At 39.3% G+C, this 20,787-nt stretch overlaps 2 protein-coding genes across 6 annotated transcripts in view; one reads left to right on the top strand and one right to left on the bottom strand.

The window, feature by feature from the left end:
- Window positions 1-20,787, top strand: part of CMSS1 (cms1 ribosomal small subunit homolog) — a 384,507-nt gene that overhangs the window by 63,987 nt on the left and 299,733 nt on the right. The window lies entirely within an intron of this gene.
- FILIP1L (filamin A interacting protein 1 like) overlaps window positions 1-20,787 on the bottom strand; it is a 301,991-nt gene that overhangs the window by 45,179 nt on the left and 236,025 nt on the right. The window contains exon 1 of one of the 3 annotated variants that reach the window (XM_017506329.2): window positions 2,604-2,854. The exons of the other annotated variants lie outside the window; for them this stretch is intronic. The gene's annotated coding sequence lies outside the window, so the exon portion shown is untranslated. Of the gene's footprint in view, window positions 1-2,603; window positions 2,855-20,787 lie in introns of those variants that run through there. 3 annotated transcript variants of the gene reach the window in all.

Here is a 20,787-nt window from a genome sequence, read left to right on the forward strand (position 1 = left end):
CTCTTCCTGCCCACCCCCCCCTTTCTTTTTCCTTTAAATAGGAGGGGCTGTCTTTTTTTTTTCTATTCACCTTGTAAAATTCACTTTGCCCTAAAGCCCTAGACATGGGCAGAACATGACCTAAGAAGAATTTTTGGAATTTTATTCTTCCTCCTGCATTTTCACTTTTTTTCTTTAGTCTCAAAATGCATTTATTACCAAAGGTACTTTTTTGGAGGGGAAGGTGCAGCAGAGAACCCTAAAACAAAATTCACAGCCTTTTGATTAAGCAAATCAGTGGGAACTCCAAGAAAACTGGAAAATTAAGTAAAGGGTTGATTTGTGTTTTCATACTGGCTGTTACTATAGACTCCATCACAGCATTACGAAAATAGCACAGAAATACCAGGACTTAACAATTAAGGTTAATCACCACAAAAGGGCAAATGAATTCACTAAGCACAAAATTATTATGTGCTTTATTTGGAAGTGTAAAAATTCACATTCATTCTATAAAAACATTTTCCATCATACAGATTGTCCCAAAGACTAAGAAATGCTCACCCAAAGAGCCCACTAGGACATAATGTATCCATGACAAATCTTATTTAACTTTCAGTTTTAAAAGAGGTCTTAATATGTGATTGTTCTTTGAAACATGCTTTAAAGTTAATAAATGAGAAAAAGTTTGGAATATTAAAGTGTGTCATTTTTAAATTTAAAAAAATTGATGCTTCTTGCCTGCTTTAAAAAAGTAAAAGGCAGACACTGAAAAACACAGCTGTTTGAGTTTTGGTGAAAGTTACGATTTTCAACACTTGAGATACAGTTTATGGTACAGATGGTACTCTGGGTATAGCTGAAACAGTAATTGATGGTTTCCATTTGCCTCCTTCTCTATTAGATTCAGAAGAGCAGAATATCTTTTTCCCAAGGCAAGAATTTTTCAGTTTCCAATTACTGCTTATATCAAATAAACAACTCTTCTATCGCATATTCTGTACTTCACCGTGACATGGGTGTTGGCCCTGCTCTCCTTATGACAGGCTTCCCTAGGTTTGAAATAATAGTTTTGGGAAAATCCTACTTCTCAGTACTAACCTGCAGTTTATATAGCCTATCTTCAGGCCAAATAACATATAATTTTTCTTTTAAAATATGAAAACCAAAGTCTTGCATTGCTCCCAGCAAAATTAGCAAAAACAGAAAAACTACGAGGCAAAAATGATAGGCACAAATGTCATATACTTTTAAAAGCCCTACTACAGAAATTATTGGAAATATACAGCTATAACCCACATTTTGAGTATATTTTTTAAAATGCTGTGTTTCAATGATAAATCTGTGATCTGATATTTTCTTCTCACTGACAATTAAATATAAAAACATGAATTTGTAACACACACATACACCTCAATGGTTATAGTGCTCTGCTCCTCTGTTAAACTTTTACTGTACATCCAGACAGTTGTCTTATATGGTCATTTTAATGCCAACAATAGTAAGCATTTTTAAATCTCAGAGTAAATATAAATGGCAGCCTATGAATTCTGAGTTTGAATTGTGTATAGTTATCAAACATAGAGACTTTTAAAAGGAAAACAGTACTATCACACAGTTGTTAAAGTTTTATATTATATGTTTAGACCAGATAAGGTTTGAATGATAAATCAATTTTTCATCTCCTATTCCAGTAGTCTAAACCTGACATAACCATTTATTTTTAATTCCTCCGTTGATTTTTATTTGGAAAAAAATGAAGTAAAATACTATGTAGATTTCTCTGCTAAATGTTCAGTTATCATATTCTAAGAGTTCATTGGTAGCAATAGCCTCTTCAGGATTTAGATGTAACTATGGTTCAAAATGCCACTGATTGATAAAGTTATTCTGTCAGTTTCACCTTTTAAATTGGCATATTTTACACAATATACTACTATCCAAAATTTTACTCTAGAAATGATAGCTTTAAGTGAAGCTTGTCATTTATCCAATGTCTGAAGTTGAAGCAGAAAGTTGGAACGCAAAACTATGATAGTTACTTCCTTGTACAACTTGACATATGCTTTTAAGACAAAATAGCATTTATACGATTTTTTGAAGCTTAAAAAGATTTTACTTTTTAAGTTAGATTCGTCTTAATTCCAAGATGTATTCCTAACATTGTTTTTCTAGTCGTTTATATTAACATTTACAAAAAGAGGGGGAAAGCCGGCACTAACAAATTTTCGCACTCTGCTGGTTGAGTCCCGAGGAGAGAGAGGATCAAGAGTTAGGGTTGCTGCGGCACGGTATAGTGTCCCACCCTTTCCCCAAAGATTTCTCAGTACGGGCAGGATTCAGTGTGTAGCTCACTTGGAAAGAGTATGTAATACAGTCAGCTCCCACCTCTCAACATTTAAAGTTAAATCTCCAATCCGTTTTCTCCGCCGGAGAAAGCTTTTACTTTCAAGTTTTGTGTGAGTTGGAAACGGTTTTGAACCTAGAATTCACTGGATGCGCTTTGCGAAACCTGTCTGCAGTTTGTGATGCTGAGACAGCGTCACCAGCCACCCACAGACTTGCTACCTGGCCCTCTGACAGCAGAGCCCCGTGGTGGAGCGGAGCTGCTCTCCCGGGCTTACCTGAGCTGCCTGCACCGGGCCGGGCGGGGGCCGGGCCGGGGCCGCTGCCGTGCCGCGCTGCGAGCAGGCTGTGCGCGCTCCAGGAGTCGCCCGAACAATGCGAGCGGGGCGCCGAGCGCGCCCGGCCTATGGGCGTTACGTCACTGCTCTGCCTTATAAGGCGCTCCGCGTGTGCGGCGCGGTCTGCGGGGGCGCCGGTGACCGCGAGACCCTCGGCGGCGGCGCAACAACGCGCCCCGGCTCCCGCGGACGTTCCGGCCGTGTGAACCGACCGTGGGCTCCCGGCTCCCAGCGGAGGGAATGCGCGGTGGGCCGGCGACGCCGGCGCCCTCCTGTCGGGCTAACCAAGTCTCTGGGAGGCAGGGTCGATCCGCTTATAACTTTTCTCCCTCTGGGTCCCTAAAGCTGTTATTGCTTCAGGAACTTCAGTACACATCCTGTTATCCTTATATAAACTTTGGTAGATTCATTATAATTTTTTTTTCTTTTTGGTTGCTGGGGGTAGGCGGGAGAGGGAAAGAAGTCTGGGGTTTTGTGGCGACATCTCTGGGGGTGCCTTAGACTTCAAACCTCTTTCCTCTTTGTAATGAGTAGGGGTCCTCAGAGGATAGTGTTTTATTTCCTGATGATGTAACTACCAAACAATTCTTCAAGTGATGATGGGAAGGCCAGATGAAATCTTATTTTTTTCAATGGTTTTCCTGAAAGAACCTCCTCTTTCCCCATTTCTGCATGCCTGAGTTTTAACGAAAGCAGTTAAGACTAATTTTTTTGGCCGGGAAAATTTTTTTAAAGACTTTAAATGTTTTGTGCTGTCCTTTCAAGACAATGTATAAAATTAGAACTTTAGAAGCAGTTTTAATGTTTGTTGTTTTCTACCGGCAAACAAAATAAACCAAAACTAACCATGCGAAGAAAAAAGAAATTAGCCAAATATGATTGAATTAAGCATATTATCCTCTAGTATAGGGTAGATTAACTTGTACAAATCCCATTTCTTGTGAATGAGAATTCACCTCTGAATTATATAATGCCTAAAGTTCTAGCCCAGCTATATGAATCTGCTAAATAAATTAGGGACGCGGCATTCTTATTTGCAAGCTTCAGATGAGTAATTTTAGTAGCTTGAGTTCTTTAAAACCTCTTTTAAAATTACGTTAAAATAGGATTGCTTCCTATTATGATGTATATATGTCTGTAGAATTGTTTCCATATGTTTTGTCAAATAGGAATGATGAACATAGTCTGTTTGCTTCTTTGTCTTCGTGTGGAGAAAGGCTGTTTGCAGAGTTGTATGGTTCGTGGAAATGGTGTGGAATAAAGATGCAGGACACAGCATTAAATGTATGTCCTCTTTGCTGAATTGGAGTTCACTTTATCATTCTTCTAGATCACTCTAAGTACCTACTAAGAAGCCTAAAGTAAACGTACTCTTGCTTTTCATATACAGTACACCGATTTTTGTTTGTTTTAGTGTCTCGTTCCCCCTCAACCCCACCCCACGGAGTCTGGCTCTGTTGCCCAGGCTGGAGTGCAGTGGTGCGATCTCTGCTCACTCCAACATCCGCCTCCCAAGTTCAAGCAGCTCTCCTGCCTTAGCCTCCTGAGTAGCTGGGATTGCAGGTGCACGCCACCACGCCCGGCTAATTTTTGTATTTTTAGTAGAGACGAGGTTTCACCATGTTGGCCAGGATGGTCTTGACTCCTGGCCTCATGATCTGCCTTCCTCGACCTCCCAAAGTGCTGGGATTATAGGCATGAGCCACCATACCCAGCCTCATATACAGTATACTGTTTTAAGATATTTACTTTCAAGTATACTCAAGAGAATGACGCATACTCTTCAGCCGAACTGAAATTCAATATTTGATTTGCAGTTATGTCCGAACATTTTGGATGTTGAGTTTGTTCTGTTAGTTTTACTCTTCTGCCCTATGCTTGTGAAGTGCATTATAATCTTTCTAGTCTCCTGTGCTTACCTCATACTCAATAAACATCGTTTTTGAGATTTTTCTGCTATGTTTTTTATTACAAGTGAGATAAAATGACTTTTATGAAAGTTGTATGATGCATAAACACCTGAATCTCAGCCCCAAACTAATAATGTACTTTTACCCCAAAGGTAACAGTTTTGTAGCTTGTTTTGTGTCTTATTCCCTCTGATAGGTAATGATAGGTAAATACGTTTCCTAACATTTGACATACAATTTCTTTCTTTCTCACATGTCCATACTCAAGTTTTGCATTTATTTTCACTCTTTTGACTTGCCAGTTCCCCTATGAAATATGTTAGTATTATTTCCTCCTTTTCTTTCTTTTTTNAATCATTATTTTATTTTATTTTATTTTATTCCTTTTTTTCTTAAAGACAGGGTTTCACCATGTTGGTCAGGCTGGTCTTGAACTCCCGACCTCAGTTGATCCGCCCGCCTTGGCCTCCAAAGTGCTTGGATTACAGACGTGAGCCACCACGCCCGGCCTATTTCCTCCTTTTCTTTAGCTCTATTCTGAAGGGTAGAGAAGTTGAGTGGACACAAGACTTGTCCAAGGCTCTCTACAAGCAAGAGAAAAGAGGATTAGGGCTTGTCTACTCCTTGTATGCCCTTACTTGATACATTACTTGCCTGGTTACATTACTAGTGTGTTACTCCTGAAACATCCATCTCTTGACCAGCTATGACTCAGCTTTCCAAGTGAGGTCATGGTATGTGACCACTGTCTTCAGGAACCAATATTAATAGCCCTCGTTTGTTGAACTCTTAGATCATACCCACCACCATCCTTAGTGCTCTTCAAGCATTTCATCATTTAATCTTCACAACACATTTTGGGGTGATATGATGCATACTTTACAGATAAAGACATTTAGAAGGGTCACACAGCTACTGAAGTAAGGATACAGGAATTTAAAGCAATGTTTACATAAATAGCCTTAGCCTTAACGCTTTGCTCAGACTCTCTCAGAGGTGTATTTGGTAAAGGAGCATTCAGATTTAACTGAGAAGTTTCTATCTTTGTTTTCTAGACTGAATGTTGAACTGGAAAAGCCAAGACTCATCCTCGTTTTTGTTGATTTGTGTATTTACTGACAGTTTTCTGGAGGTGGCAGCAACGTATCTTATTCTAGTAAAATCAGACTATCATGACCGTTTCACCTGAAATGAAAACCAAGGGTTTTGAGGGATCAGGACCTTTATCGGATACAATAGCACCCTGGGTGGTGTATTGCAAACCCCAACCAGTTGTTGGCATTGTGCACCATTGTAGATGTGCACGTAAGTAGATGAGTAGGCTTTTATTTCATTCACTCTTTCAACCAAAATTCTTTTTGAGAGGTAATTTTTATTCTTTTGGTTTCAGAAATTCTCTTCATTTCATTTGTGAAATCCTCTTGGTTTCATCTGTGAAAACAGGAGAGTTATGGTCACTGTGCCTCAAAATTGGCTGAGAAAATTTTATTTCTTAACCTTGTATGACTTTCTTTTCATTTTATAACCAGGAATCTCCTACAAATAAGAATATCCACACTCTAAGGTCCTTTCTACAATTAGTAATCTGAATTTATGATCTAAATCAGCACTAGCTTTAAGCTCTTATTTAGAAATTATGCAAAGGAATTTTTCTACCAAGTTTCATTGCTTTCTATTGTGGGAGAAAAAGTTTGTAGGTAACAAAGCTAGAAACAAGGAGGTGTCAACTAGATTTAGCCATATTATGTCAAAAACAGCTTACTGTCGTGTTTCCCTGGTTCAGGCTAATTGTCGGTAGGCCATTGCAATGACCACAGTAACTAGTGTTGTTAGTGAAGTCAGTTGCTACTGACCATAATTACAACATCATCATTACTTAACGTTTAAAAATATGCTGCTGATCACATCAAGCCAGTTCCTCTTTTTGGAATAATTGCTCTTACTTTCTTTCCCTACCTTTCTCTCTCCCTACCTTTGTTTCTTCTTTTGACTGGTCAAGTCTTTCAGCCATCCAAATATAGTAAGTGCCAAAGACGCGGCAGTAATTAATAGGATCCTTCTTGCAGCTGCCCACAGTTTTCAGTGCTGGTTCTTTGATCAGTTAAGCAGTGGCATGCTCTGCTTTCTAGGAGCTCTGCTTTGAGCTATGAGATGGTAATACTAACTTTGAATGTGACGCGTTTATTTCTTTGCCTCTGTGAGATAATATATGTGGAAACGCTGTCATGTACAAAGAAAAACAACAATTATTATGGATCTGGTCCTGTATGAGAAGCTGAACAGAGTGGGGATAGACCCAGGATTGGGAGAGGTATAGCTCCAGGGTCCTGCATTGCTTCAGACTACAGTTGGATTGGCCAGAATATGAGCTTTCAGTGTTTATTCCACCCCACGCTACCTTCTGCAACCTTACCCGCAGTCTTCTTGGAAAGCAACTTTGCCACTGAGCACTGGGTAACCTTGCCATGGATCCAGTCCTGTGCTTGTTCCTTCTCCTCTGCTGCTACACAACTTAGGACGAAGGCTGAAGGACATGTAGGCAACTGTGAATGTGGAGCCAAAGGGGAAGTGTGCAGGAAAAGCACCTTCTCTTTATGTCCTAGACAATCATTTTTCTAATCAACCTCATTTCTTCACACTTCTTTCAGTTCCTTGGGTGCCATTTGTCTGGCTCTGTTTATGTAGGCAGTTGCATGAAATGTTTTCACATCTCCACACTTGTACTTTAAGAGCCTTTAACCAGCAGTTAACTGGTTAAACTTTAATAAACATAAGAACTGCAGTAACTGAATATACATATGGACTGCTGGTCTATATATATTAACCCTCTTCATTTTTATCTGTAGCCTGGATTTCTGGTCCTAGACCCATAGTCCTTGAAGCTTCCAGAAACCTTCCAATTATTTTACTCATACTTCAGCTGACTTTGACTCTAGAACAGTGACATTTGTACCCCTGAGAACTGATTACAGCAGTAGTGTCCGTGTGATGCTAGGGAGTGGGAAGTCCTTTATTATTACAACATTAAAAGGGTGATATTTTGTAGTTTTAAAATAAATTTTAAAACAGTTTTTTTTAATTTTAAAATTAATAGGCACCCTTTATAATTTGGAAAATGCATAAAAGTAAAAAATTTTACATGTAGTCCTACCACATGGATACTGCCAACTATTAACAATTCAATGTACTGTGTTTCTTTTAGCCTTTTTCTAAGCATTTGTAAAGCAATATTGTTTTCATAGTGTGGATGTACCCTGTATCTGTATTTACGTGTGTGTGTGTGTATATGTATTATGTTTCTTTTTGCCTTTATTATATATTTCTTAATCAAGTTAGTGGCTTTTCCATAGACACTGGGTCATTTAAAAGCACATATTTACATATTCTCCCTAGCATTGGTGGTCACAAAGTCAACCACTGCCTGTTGGCCCCCTAACATTGCCATGGTTTTGTTCCTCATCAGATGAAGCAAGGAAGCCTATTTAATAAGGAATCATCTGTTGGCAAGAGACTTCCCACTCTTGATTTACAGAGAATGCCATGAGTTGGCGATGGACTCTAGTAAGCATGCTAGTCGGTGAGTAGAATGACTTGGAGAGAATGAAGAACTGATAGTAGATGCCACCATCAGATTATTAAATGCGAAGCAGGAAAAGTCTGTTATTTAGGTCTAGTCCATTTGCTTATTTATTCCTACAAACATTTGTGTTTCCTTGGTAACTAATAATAGTTTTGAGAAAATGTTGAACTCACAAGTATTACTGCAGAAGTGAAAAAAAACCTCAAATCACAGAAATTAGAGACGGAAAAGACCTATTAGGTCATCTTCCCCGTCCCTTGCCAGTACAGACTGTTCTCAATGCTTTGTTCAGTCCATTTTTTTAAAGGGACCTTCTCAAATAATTTGTACCCTATCCTTTTTTTTTTTTTTTTTTTTTTTTTTTTTTTTTTTTTTTTTTTTTTTTTTTTTTTTTTGAGACAGAATCTCACTCTGTTGCCCAGGCTGGAGTGCAATGGCGCGATCGTAGCTCACTGCAACCTTCACCCTCTGGGTTCAAGCAGTTCTCCTGCCTCAGCCGCCTGAGTAGCTGGGATTACACGTATGTGCTACCACGCCCAGCTAATTTTTATACTTTTAGTAAAGACGGGATTTTATCATGTTGGCCAGGCTGGTCTTGAACACCTGACCTCAGGTGATCCGCTTGCCTCAGCCTCCTAACGTGCTGGGACAACAGGCATGAGCCACTGCGCCTGGCCCATCTCTTTTAAGTAATACATTTTTAAAGAAACCACTGACAGATTTTCCCATGCAGATGTGGAGCTTGATTTCAGGGTAAATATTTGCAGAGAAAGACCTGTGGATTCAAAGTACAATTGAACAAGTTTTATTAGTTGGAAGTCATTGGAATAGTTTAGGAAGTCTTTGGAATAGTTGACCAACTGAGAGAACAGTTGGGTAAACTGCATTTATATGTTTTCTTTTATCTCTGGAACTCAAATAGAGCAATTCCTGAGCATAAATTTTAATCATAAACTTCTAGACTCATTGAAATGGGCTTAGAAAGCCTGAGAACACAAAGCACTAGGAAGTAAAAAAGTAAAACTATTCCTTCTAAGATTATTTTTATCAAAAATACATTTTATAATATCCCTTTCTATTCCTAACTCTGCTTTGTCCATTATTTACATAGTCAACTGCTTGATATAAAGGTGGCTTCTAACTGTAAAATCCTTTCCTTCTGTTTGACAACTTCTTCCAGACTCTAGAAGGACAGACTAAAACTGTCTCTTAGAAGCAGTCAGTGGTGGTGGTAAGACTGAATCCTCCACTTCCTCATATAATGGCTGAAAATGTTTTCACTGAGAAAAATAATGAACTAGGCCGGGCACGGTGGCTCATGCCTGTTATCTCAGCACTTTAAGAGGCTGAGGTGGGTAGATCACGAGGTCAGGAGTTCGAGACCAGCCTGGCCAACATGGTAAAACCCCGTCTCTACTAAAAATACAAATATCAACCAGGTGTGATGGCGTGCACCTGTAATCTCAGCTACTTGGGAAGATGAGGCCGGAGAATCACTTGAACCAGAGAGGTGGAGGTTGCAGTGAGCCAAGACTGCACCACTGCACTCCAGCCTGGGCTACAGCAAGACTCCATCTCAAAAAAAAAAAAAAAAAGAGAACAAATTAAGACTAAAAAATGTGCTTAGAGTTTCATTAAGGAGAATGATCCTTTCAGAAACTCACATTTTAGGGTGTAAAAGGCCTTAGAAAACATCTAATCTTACTGCCACTCTCTGTTCCCCATTTTTAAATAGATGAGATAACTGGAGCTCAGAGAGGTTAAGGGACTTGCCCCAAGGTCACACAGTAAATTGGTGACCCAGTCACTCTGTTTTCTGGGACTGAATGTTTCTTTTGGGAAACATGAAAAAATGGAATAAACAGTGTGATTAGTATCTAAAATCCCAATAGTATAATAATGTATCTAGCTTAAACTACCTGCAAAACTAATTTGGAATATTAATGAGCTAGTTATCTACTTTATGGATTAGAAATGCCATCTTTTGTTGCATTTGTTTTAAATTGGAGATCTGTAGATTGCTAGTTGTTATCTCAAGCCACTAAGATTGGCCACATGTTGGCAATTCTAGTCAAAAACCTAATGGAGATGTCTGAACTTATAAATTTCTATGTTATCATGTAACACCATTATCTTGCATACTTGCCAATCGGTGGTTCTGTACATGAGAAATTCTATTATAATTTATATCATTAACCTTCCAGTCTTCCTCATAAAATATAGGTTTGGAAGATATGTCAAAAGTCAGGTGTCTACGCTTAGATTGAATTCTCTCTCAAAATTTCAATGTTTTGTCCAAGAATTGGTACGTGCACAGTCTGGCTGTCATTAATCCATGCTGAACAGCTCCAGAGATTTTTCACTTCCCCGACAAGCCCATTCCATTCCAAACTGAAAACTGGCTGCTTCTAACTTCCACTCATTGTTCTTGATCTTTCCATGAAGCCATGTGGAACAAATGCGTTGCTTTGACATAAAAGCCTTTTAAATATTTGAAAAGTTTGTCTTGAAACTTTAGTTACTCCTGTATTATATCATTTTAGTCTTTTCACACTCTGTGTCCAAAGGTTGGTGCTTAGAATGAACAAGTTATTTCAGCATGATTATTTCAGCATTATCAGAGCGATGCTCCTGTTTTATAGACCGTGTGTGGGGAGTTGTATAAACATAGATTTTCTTACCATTTTAGACAACCATATCACACTGTTGAGTCAGAGCTTACTGATAATCAGTCTTCTAACGAACAGCCACACACCTAAGTATTGTCATCATGTACTGCTTCTGTGATTATCTGGGGTAATCACTTCTGTCCTATACTGGTTTTGTTTGTATGACTTCATTGTTATAATAATAACAAAAACAACAACTTTGACCCCTGTAATAACCCTATGGGATAGATAACTGAGGAACAGAGAAGTTAGGTAATTTGTCTAAGTTCCCAGAGTTAGGGAATGATGGTGCCAGGGTTTGAACTTCATCCTGACTTCAGCAACTTCTGTGGAAAATCACACTCCGTGTTTTGTAGTAAGATTTGGATATAGGGGATAAACAATATTAACAGAGAGTTTTGGAACTTTGTACTTCTCTCATCTGCCACTTAGTTCATTGGGCTTGAACTATGGGCTGGGTGAGTGAGAATGGATCGTGGAGGTTACCTAGTTAGCACCCCTTATAGTTCATGAAACTAAGACCCAGGCTGTGCAGTAGCCCATTCAAGGATATGCAGATGGGAAGAGCTCAAGCCAGAATGCAGTGCTTTTTTTACTGAAGAATTCTAAAATGTTTCTGCTTCATATAATATCCTTTCTCTGTCTTTTCCCCTTCTTTCTCCTTGTTTTCTCTTCCTTTTTATTTACGGTGCTATCAGTGTAGCACCGTAAATAAAAAGGAAGTGAGCCAAAAGATCACGTGGAATCCTACCACGCCGTGTTTTAAACTATGTTCATGCATTGCCAACTTCTGAATCTGTAAGTTTTTTAACTTTATCTTGTTAGATTATGACATAGATTTAAAGAATCTCATCAAATAAATAATGAATCTCATCAAGTGTATTGATTTAAGCTTCACAGCTCAAATATGGAAACTCCGTAAAGAAGTTCTAGGGAGTGGAAAGGGAAGGGAAAGAAATTGCTGTCATTTAAGAGCCTACTGTATGTCAGTGACTCTGCCCACCTGCTGTCTCTGATATCTAAACTTCTTCCCACTTTATGGGATTCTGTATGAGGACCAGCACAATACCCTGCACAAAGTGGGCATTCTGCAAACCTAAAGAATGAGGAAATGAATGAAAGGAAATGCTTTGAATTCAGCAGAAGAAAGAGATAACAATCGTATGCGAACTACTCCCACCTATTGCCTATCGACTTTCAGCTTTCAGTTCACTTTTGCGCAATTTATTTCACAACTATTGAGGCACGTGTATACAGGATATCATGGAATGCTGTTTACAGTTACAGATTTTGATTCTTGTACTTTTGAAACAGGTAAATACTGAGAAGGCCTGGGTCCAGAAGTTATTTTTTCCTTCAATTAATCAGGTTTCTTTACTTCCTTGACCACAAATATTTGCTAAGGAAATGTCTTCTTTGGGGTGGTGTTTAACCGTGCAAGTGGGGGAAACTGTGCCATGATACTGCTCTGGCAGCCCATGGACCTGAAGAATAAAAACTGCAGCAGCAGAGTTTCCTTTCAGCAGTCAACTGTAGGCTCAGTCACTTCTTGACAAAACAAAATAGTGCTGATTTCTTTTTAAACATAATCAGTTCTAATGGAAACTAATCTAGCTGAGCTTGGAAATGCACAGAAGCAGCCTTTAGTTACCATTAAGGCTACTGCCCTCGTAATACCATAGAGACTCGCTCAACCCACTTACTTATATTGGATGCTTGTAGGGCTATTTGATAGGGATCTGGTGTTGACTGTCAATGACTTCCACTTTGAGATTTATCTCCAAGTGCTGATTATATTGTAAGATTCAATCAATAATGTGTAAGATCAATCAATGTAGTGTAAGAAGCACAAGCTTATCTTATTATTGCTAATTTGTCCCATTACTAGATTATGCCCCTTAGAGTTATAATTATCTTAGGACTAGCCCCATTATATTTTTTTGTCTTGCCCTTTTTGGGCAAAAAATAAAATTTCTTTGTAAAATTCAAGGATTTAAAACTTAGCACAAGTTCAAGTTCATAAACTTACTTTGATACTTCTTTATTTCCTTTTTTAAAGTACATCAGTAGACTTACAATATAAAAGTGGCTTAGAGTTCACTTGACCTCTGAAAGGTGCTGAGTTACTTTTGGCTAAAAACAATATTTGTCTGGCCGGGCGCGGTGGCTCAAGCCTGTAATCCCAGCACTTTGGGAGGCCGAGGCGGGTGGATCACGAGGTCAAGAGATCGAGACCATCCTGGTCAACATGGTGAAACCCCATCTCTACTGAAAATACAAAAAATTAGCTGGGCATGGTGGCGCATGCCTGTAATCCCAGCTACTCAGGAGGCTGAGGCAGGAGAATTGCCTGAACCCAGGAGGCGGAGGTTGCGGTGAGCCGAGATGGCGCCATTGCACTCCAGCCTGGGTAACAAGAGCGAAACTCCGTCTGGAAAAAAAAAAACAAAACAATATTTGTCTATCTATACCTCTGTCAACTGTTTGTGGCTATTATATGGTGAAACTTTGTGGAACAGATGTCTAACTTTCTCCCTTCTTCCCTCCTCTCTGCCCAAAACACACACACACACACACACACACACGCACACACACACACACACACACACACACAGACTTGAAGGCTTTTGTGTACATTTACCACCTACTACTACAAGAAATGAAGAACAATACAACTGAGCTCTGTAGATCTAGAATGGGGAATCTACTTCCCAAAGGCTGTATGCGATATCTTTTCATCGAGTCATGGTGACCTCCAACAACTCGTATCACTTTTTGTGCATCAGGATATTTCTGATTAAAAATCCACCACGTTTGTTGATAATGTTTGTTCACTATAAAGGAATTGAGTGGATAAAAGAAGTATTACATTTTTCTTTTCAAATCAAGGAAGGTGGAATATTCAAACAAAATATTCAAACAAAACACAGCACACATGCACATGTAGATGAGTGAGAGATGATTTATAGATATATGAGAGTTAGTCCTACTGTATTCTTTTAAGACATATTCAGCAACTATTTGTTGTATACCTTCTGTGTGCTTATCACTATGCTGAGTTCCTGGTAATAAGGGGAATGAGTGTAAAGCAGGGGTGTCTAATCTTTTGGCTGCCCTGGGCCACATTGGAAGAAGAATTCTCTTGTGCCACACATAAAATACACTTAACACTAACGATGCCTGATTAGCTTTAAAACAAAAATGCAAAAAAAATCTTATGTTTTAAGAAAGTTTATGAATTTGTGTTAGGCTACGTTCAGAGCCGTCCTGGGCCACCTGCAATGCATGGGCCATAGCTAGGACAAGTTTAGTGTACAGCGCATCCGTGCCCAGATTTTGGAGGGGTAGATATGACAAACAAAAGAACAAAGGCCAGAAAACAACACTCAATTAAGATCTTAAATTGGGTAAAGTAAGAATATTTTTAAAGTATCAGTTAGAGGCAGCATGGTGGCTCATGCCTGTAATCCCAGCAGTTTGGGAGGCTGAGGTGGGCAGATCACTGGAGATCAGGAGTTCGAAACCAGCTTGGCCAACATGGTAAAACCCGTCTCTACTAGAAACCTGTCTCTACTAAAAATATAAAAATTAGCTGGTCATGGTGACAGGTGCCTATAATCCTAGCTACTCAGGAGGCTGAGGTAGGACCTGGAAAGTGGAGGTTGCAGTGAGCCAAGATCATGCAAATGCACTCCAGCCTGGGTGACAGAGTGAGACTCTGTCTCAAAAAACAAAACAAAAGAAAGTATCAGGCCTAGAAATATCTGATAGATCTTCATCGAAGTTAAAGTTCATTTGGAACTTGAAGGGTGAATAAGGCATTCTAGGAAGCAGAATGGCAGAACAAAAGAACCTGAATTTACTATAGCCACCGACTGGCTCTCACAGAGCACAGCTGGGCCTCTGCAGGCAGTTGTGCATGTGGTGGATATCACAGCCATGGTTGAGAGGTCACATAAGATGGGTCCAGGCTATGAATAGGTCTTAAAATTCAAGTAGTGGGGTCTGGGTTTTAACTTCATGTTATAGACCGTAGGGTGCCATTAGCAGCTTTTGAGCAGTTGAGTAATATACTGAAAGCAGTTTTAAATGAATCATGGCATTGTTAGAAATTTTTTTTAATTTCATATATATAAGTGCAATATATTCATATGAAATAGAACTAGGAATACCCAGTTATATAATACCCAGATTTATATACCAGATTTATATATTTTTTGTTTGTTTGTTTGTTTTGTTTTTTGAGACAGGGCCTCATTCTGTCGCCCAGGCTGGAGTACAGTGGCACAATCATGGGTCACTGCAGCCTTGACCTGAGTCAAAGATGGTTTCCTCTGGAGAGGATTTCCATTTGTTTGTGCCAGATGCCAAGGGGTATTTTCAGTCTAAAATCTTTTTAAACTAAATTTTATACCCAGGATTTTTGGGATGCTTTTGTTTTGTTTTGTTTTGTTTTTTTCGGACCACCCAGTTAGTATGAATCTGCAAATTCTCATGTGCACTAGCTTGTTAGTATACATTCTCAGTGGAGTTTATTTTCCCTCTAACTCCCAATGCCATAGTTCATGGAAAGCAGTTTTCCTTGCAGTCCCTTAGAGGTTGATTTTGTTTCTAAATTACCCTTCCATCTGGGTAATGTGGGTATTTCCATCTGGGTACTCTGACAGTTTAGTTCTTTGAAATCTCTGCTTATGTGGGGCTGGGAGGATCCTTGGCCTTGTACTTTGTCTATGTGCCCTACGATGTCATGAAAACTAAAATTTAAGTTTATAGAGTTCAAAAAAAATTCTGAAAGCGAAAACTAGCTTTGGTGCTTTGCTTACCTTTGTAGGTTTTCACTTTCATTCAGTCTTTGGCTTTGAATATTCCTAATATTACTTGCCATCTTATGGATGTATTTTCAATTGTATATATTTTGTTTTGCATTTTAATATGTGTTAGGTTTTTTGTTCTTTTGGGTTTTTTGTTTGTTTGTTTTGGTGAGACAATAGCTTAGGGTAGCTGATCCATTTCACCATCAGCAATGGACATTAGAACAATAGTAATCTCATACTGAAAATCTGCCTGAAAACTACACAAGAAATGTCTAAAAGGAAATATTTCAAATTAAGAAATGGAGTTTTAGCTTAACTCAGTAAAGACTTTCATCGCAGCATTTCCATTCATTGCTTAGCTTACTAATAAGCCACCAGTGATTTTTCAGTTGCCTAATCATATAAACATTGTATCCAATATAAGGTCCAGTCATTAACAAAACCACACATTTTAAGTTCTAGTCTTTCTTAGGTCTACATGCTAATAGAATAACCAGTCTGTTATCTAGAATAGCTATGATCCACCAACACTTATTATTTAAATTTCTATTAAATCTAATATAATAATTCTTCTGATTTTTCAGTTGTTACTTCTTAGTTCAGGCAAGCACATTAGTCAGAGCCTGATGTAAAGAGGGATGGTCTAAGAGCTTCTTCTATGCTTTTACCAAACCTTTGTGAGAAATAGAATATTGTTGAATGTGAATTGATGCCACTTTGAGGATGGCATCTTGAATTAAGAAGCTCTCTTCATAGGGCACTAGGCAAGTCTCCAATTTTGTATAGAGTACCATGTAATGTAAGAGGGCTTCATTCACATCTTTGAAGAATTCCCAGGATATGCCAACTTTAAACTATTGGCCTTCACTGAGAACTGCCATGAAAGAAGTGCCCTGGCTTCTCCAAGTGGTCCAGAATGCGAGTAACCAAAAAATGATACTTTGGCTAGGAGGTGTCCAGCTTTCATCATCCAAAAACCTGAACTCCCATGGACTCAAACAATAGTGAAATATATCAGCACACAACAAAAAATCCAGCCTTGGGGCAGGTTCTAGACATAGCATGTTGCCTCTCACTCTCTGGTTCTTGTGTCTTTGGTCTCTTCCCCTTAATGGCTTCATTGTCACATTGGTAGCAAGATGACCTTGCTAGTTCCAGGCTTCTCATCCAAACCTGCAACACCCAGAGATGGAGAAGGTTCCATCTCTTCTGATGTCTCTTTAGGAGCCAGGAAGCCTTTGCCATAAGCTCTCCCCTGAATTCCACTCCATCTCACCCACCCATGAAGACTTGCCCTTGTGCCATATTGTCTGGAACTGCCAAAGGGAAAGAGAATAACATGACTAGCTTATAAATCAATGAGATCTTATCCCTTACCTAAGCATAGGTCAAGTTCACGTCAATCATGTAGGCTCAATGGATTATTCTAAGTTCTTTTTTACATAAATTCTAAGCATACTATTGGCCTGTAATTTTCTTCACAAAGAATATGAGGACCCCATTGGTGCCTAGCCCCCAAAACAGAGCTGAATTAGAAGTAATCAGGACGGTGACTGGAGGAGGAGTGGTAATGCCTTGCCAAGATGAAAGCAGGATGCTCTGTGTATGTGTTCTCTCAAGTGTTACTGGGAGAAAATCTGGGAATTTTTAGAACACTGCTTTCAGGTATCTCAGTTTCCAGTAACAACATTGGCATCTGGACCTTTTTAATAGGCATTTAGTAACAGTACAAAATATTATTGCCGTGCGTGGTGGCTCACGCCTGTAATCCCAGCACTTTGGGAGGCTGAGGCAGGCAGTTCACAAGGTCAAGAGATCAAGACCATCCTGGCCAACAGGGTGAAACCCCGTCTCTACTAAAAAATACAAAAATTAGTGGGTGTGGTGGCGCGCACCTGTAGTCCCAGCTACTCGGGAGGCTGAGGCAGGAGAACTGCTTGAACCCAGGAGGCGGAGATTGCAGTGAGCCGAGATTGCGCCACTGCGCTCCAGCCTGGTGCCTGGCGACAGAGCAAGACTCTGTTTCAAAAAATATGTATATATATTATTGTTCATTTTATAGAATTTGAATAAATTATTCTCCTCAATCCAAGACTAGATTCTGACTTTTTAAGGTGTGAGGTTTTATGGATCTTTTTTCTGTCATGTAGATATCTAAGAATTGTGTCATTTGTTTGACAAAGCAGATAGCTAATTCCTTTAGATTAAGTCATCAAAGTTGGCTATTTTAAAGTAACCTTCAATTGCTTTAATCTTCGTAACTGTTTATGCTCTACAGAAAGTTTATTTTTCTGTGGCGAAAGGAATAGAGTTTCAGGCTGATTGAGAATGATTTTTGTTTACAGTATCCCTTTATCAAATAGATAGATATTTTAAAATATCTTTAGGTTTTATTTCCCTCCACCCCAACCCAAGACATTTTGAAGGTAAAAAATCTGGCTCCCCCTTTGCCGATTCCACAAATATTTCTGTGAGTTGCTTTACAGTTTTCTTCTTTTTGAAGCTAGATGTCCAGATATTCACTATTCATTTTTTTAAAATTTTTTTTAATTTTATTTATTTATTTTTTTTGAGACGGAGCTTCGCTCCTGTTACCCAGACTGGAGTGCAATGGCACCATCTCGGCTCACTGCAACCTCCGCCTCCTGGGTTCAAGCAATTCTCCTGCCTCAGCCTCCCGAGTAGCTGGGACTACAGGCATGCGCCACCATGCCCAGCTAATTTTTGTATTTTTAGTAGAGACGAGGTTTCACCATGTTGACCAGTATGGTCTCGATCTCTTGACCTTGTGATCCCCCTGCCTTGGCCTCCCAAAATGCTGGGATTACAGGCGTGAGCCACCGCGCCTGGCCTCACTATTCATTTATTAAGCACCTGCTATGTTTTGTTTTGTTTTGTTGTAGTTTTGGAGACAGAGTTTTCCTCTTGCTGCCCAGGCTGGAGTACAATGGCGTGATATTGTTGTATTTGACCGGAGCGTAGAAAGTTAGCACCAAGACAAAAGTATGCCAGATTGCAGGGTCATTTATTATGCCGGCGACCACAGAGGACTCACGTCTCTCCAACCTGTGGTGCCAAAAGGAGGGTGCCATGATTTTTTATACCCGAAAAACCACCTTGGGAGTGGGGGTGAGGGGCGGGGATGGGGATGAAAAGGTTTCAGACATTTCAAGGGCTAGGGGACTCTGTGATTCACCTCCTGGGTGGAGACAAGGGCGGGGGTCTCCGGACATTCCAAGGGCTAGGGGATTCTGTGATTCACCTCCTGGGTGGAGACAAGGGCGGGGGTCTCCGGACATTCCAAGGGCTAGGGGACTTTTGTCATTCTGTTTGTTACCTCAGTGGTTTACAGAAGTCAAGATATACATTTGTTTACACATCGTCTGGGTGGTGATAGAAGTCACAGATTTTAGCAGTTACTGATAAGAAAAGGTAAGCAGCTTTACATAGTTTTGAAGAACAAACTAGCAGTTCTATTTACAGAGGCCAAGGACAGTAGTTATTGTAAGGAGAATGGGGCAGCCATTTCAACTAATCTAAAAACAGTTTTGCATTTTATAAAATAGTTTTGCTCCGGTTCTGGCTCTAGGCCAGCACAATATCAAAATATCAGCTCACTGCAATCTCCACCTCCCAGGTTCAAGTAATTCTCCGGCCTCAGCCTCCCAAATAGCTGGGATTATTGGCACCCACCACCACGCCTGGCTAATTTTTTGTGTTTTTAGTAGAGACAGGATTTCACTATGTTGGCCAGGGTGGTCTAGAACCTGCTATGTTAAGTGATATACATTTTGGAGGAAGAAAGCCAGTTAACATAGAACCAGCATGTAGTAGACTTCAGTAAACTTTCTTTTCTCTCCGCTGTGATACTCAAAGTTTTTTTGTGTGATGTTGTAGAAAGTAAGACAAATCTGCTTTAAGACAATTACAGCTAGGAATTGACTTTAACAAAAAGTTAAAATTCTAGAATAGTAGCAATTTAACGAAGTATTTTTGTAGTAGCTTCAAAATATATAACCTGGCTTATTGATGCTTCTTACTAGAAAAGTTAACCTTGAAGATGTTGCTTTCCCCAAGTACTGAAGAAGATTACTATTACCTCTTGTGGAAATAGAAAAGGAGATAGGATGGTTAAAAACTAAGTTGATTACACAGGATTCATAAAGAAAGTGCTCTTTCAGTGCAGAGGGAGATCTGTATCTGAAAAGCTGTAACAGAAGGTGGCACTTAGGAGTTCAAGTGAAGGTTTGCCTCATTTGTTCATCTGTTGCAGATGCCTAAGAAGAGCTAGTCTTGGATCTGGCCAGATGTGGAGTTACTGGCCCCATTAGTTTTATATGCTGGTGTGCTGTTCCCTTGTTTCCACTTATAGTTATCACCTTTTTGTTTTGGGTTTGTTTTTTGATACTTTTAAAGTCTCTGTTGCGTTATGATTTCTTTTGCTCATGGAAGAAACATCGGATAATGCTGAATTTACTCTGAATTTACATCTTAGCACAATTTGCTTTCTTATAGCAAGGAGGACAGTGAATACTTTAATTTTTAAAATGTAGGAAGTTTACCATCTTGCAGAAAGACTGTTTCAAAGGTTCATTTGTAAGATATTTCCTTATAAAAATATTATTATTATTCAGGGGAGTTGATTCCCAGACTAGCACAAGGAGGCTTACTCAACCCATAATAAAGCTGAAAACCTACATTCAGGCAACTGTGATAGTATGATGATTTGGTAGCATAATAATAGCATAATTCACAAAGTTTATATGTAGTATGGTTATTACAGTATGGAATAGAGAACGATATTCTTGCAAATATATAGACTTCAAGCTATATTTCAGGTCAGCTAGTTTTTTGTGGACTAGCCGGGAGCCTATGTGTTACATAAAACATGATATTTATTAGCAAATATGTTCCAGGTTCCCACTTTGGATTCCAGGTGAATACCTCCCAGTCACATCCATGGCAGCCTTAGGCCAACTACCCTGAAGAAAATTAAGTAGCTCTGGAAATACTCTTGCCCTTTCAGGTGCCATCTTTTGAGCAGGGTATAGGCTGGTTTTTTATATAAAAGAGAATGTTCACAAGTCAGGTGTTCATAACGCAGAGAATCCTTATATTTATATATTATGTGGCCAGGATATTTAAATTTAA

Source organism: Cebus imitator, unplaced genomic scaffold (assembly GCF_001604975.1).
Source record: "Cebus imitator isolate Cc_AM_T3 unplaced genomic scaffold, Cebus_imitator-1.0 Scaffold354, whole genome shotgun sequence".
Taxonomy (NCBI): domain Eukaryota; kingdom Metazoa; phylum Chordata; class Mammalia; order Primates; family Cebidae; genus Cebus; species Cebus imitator.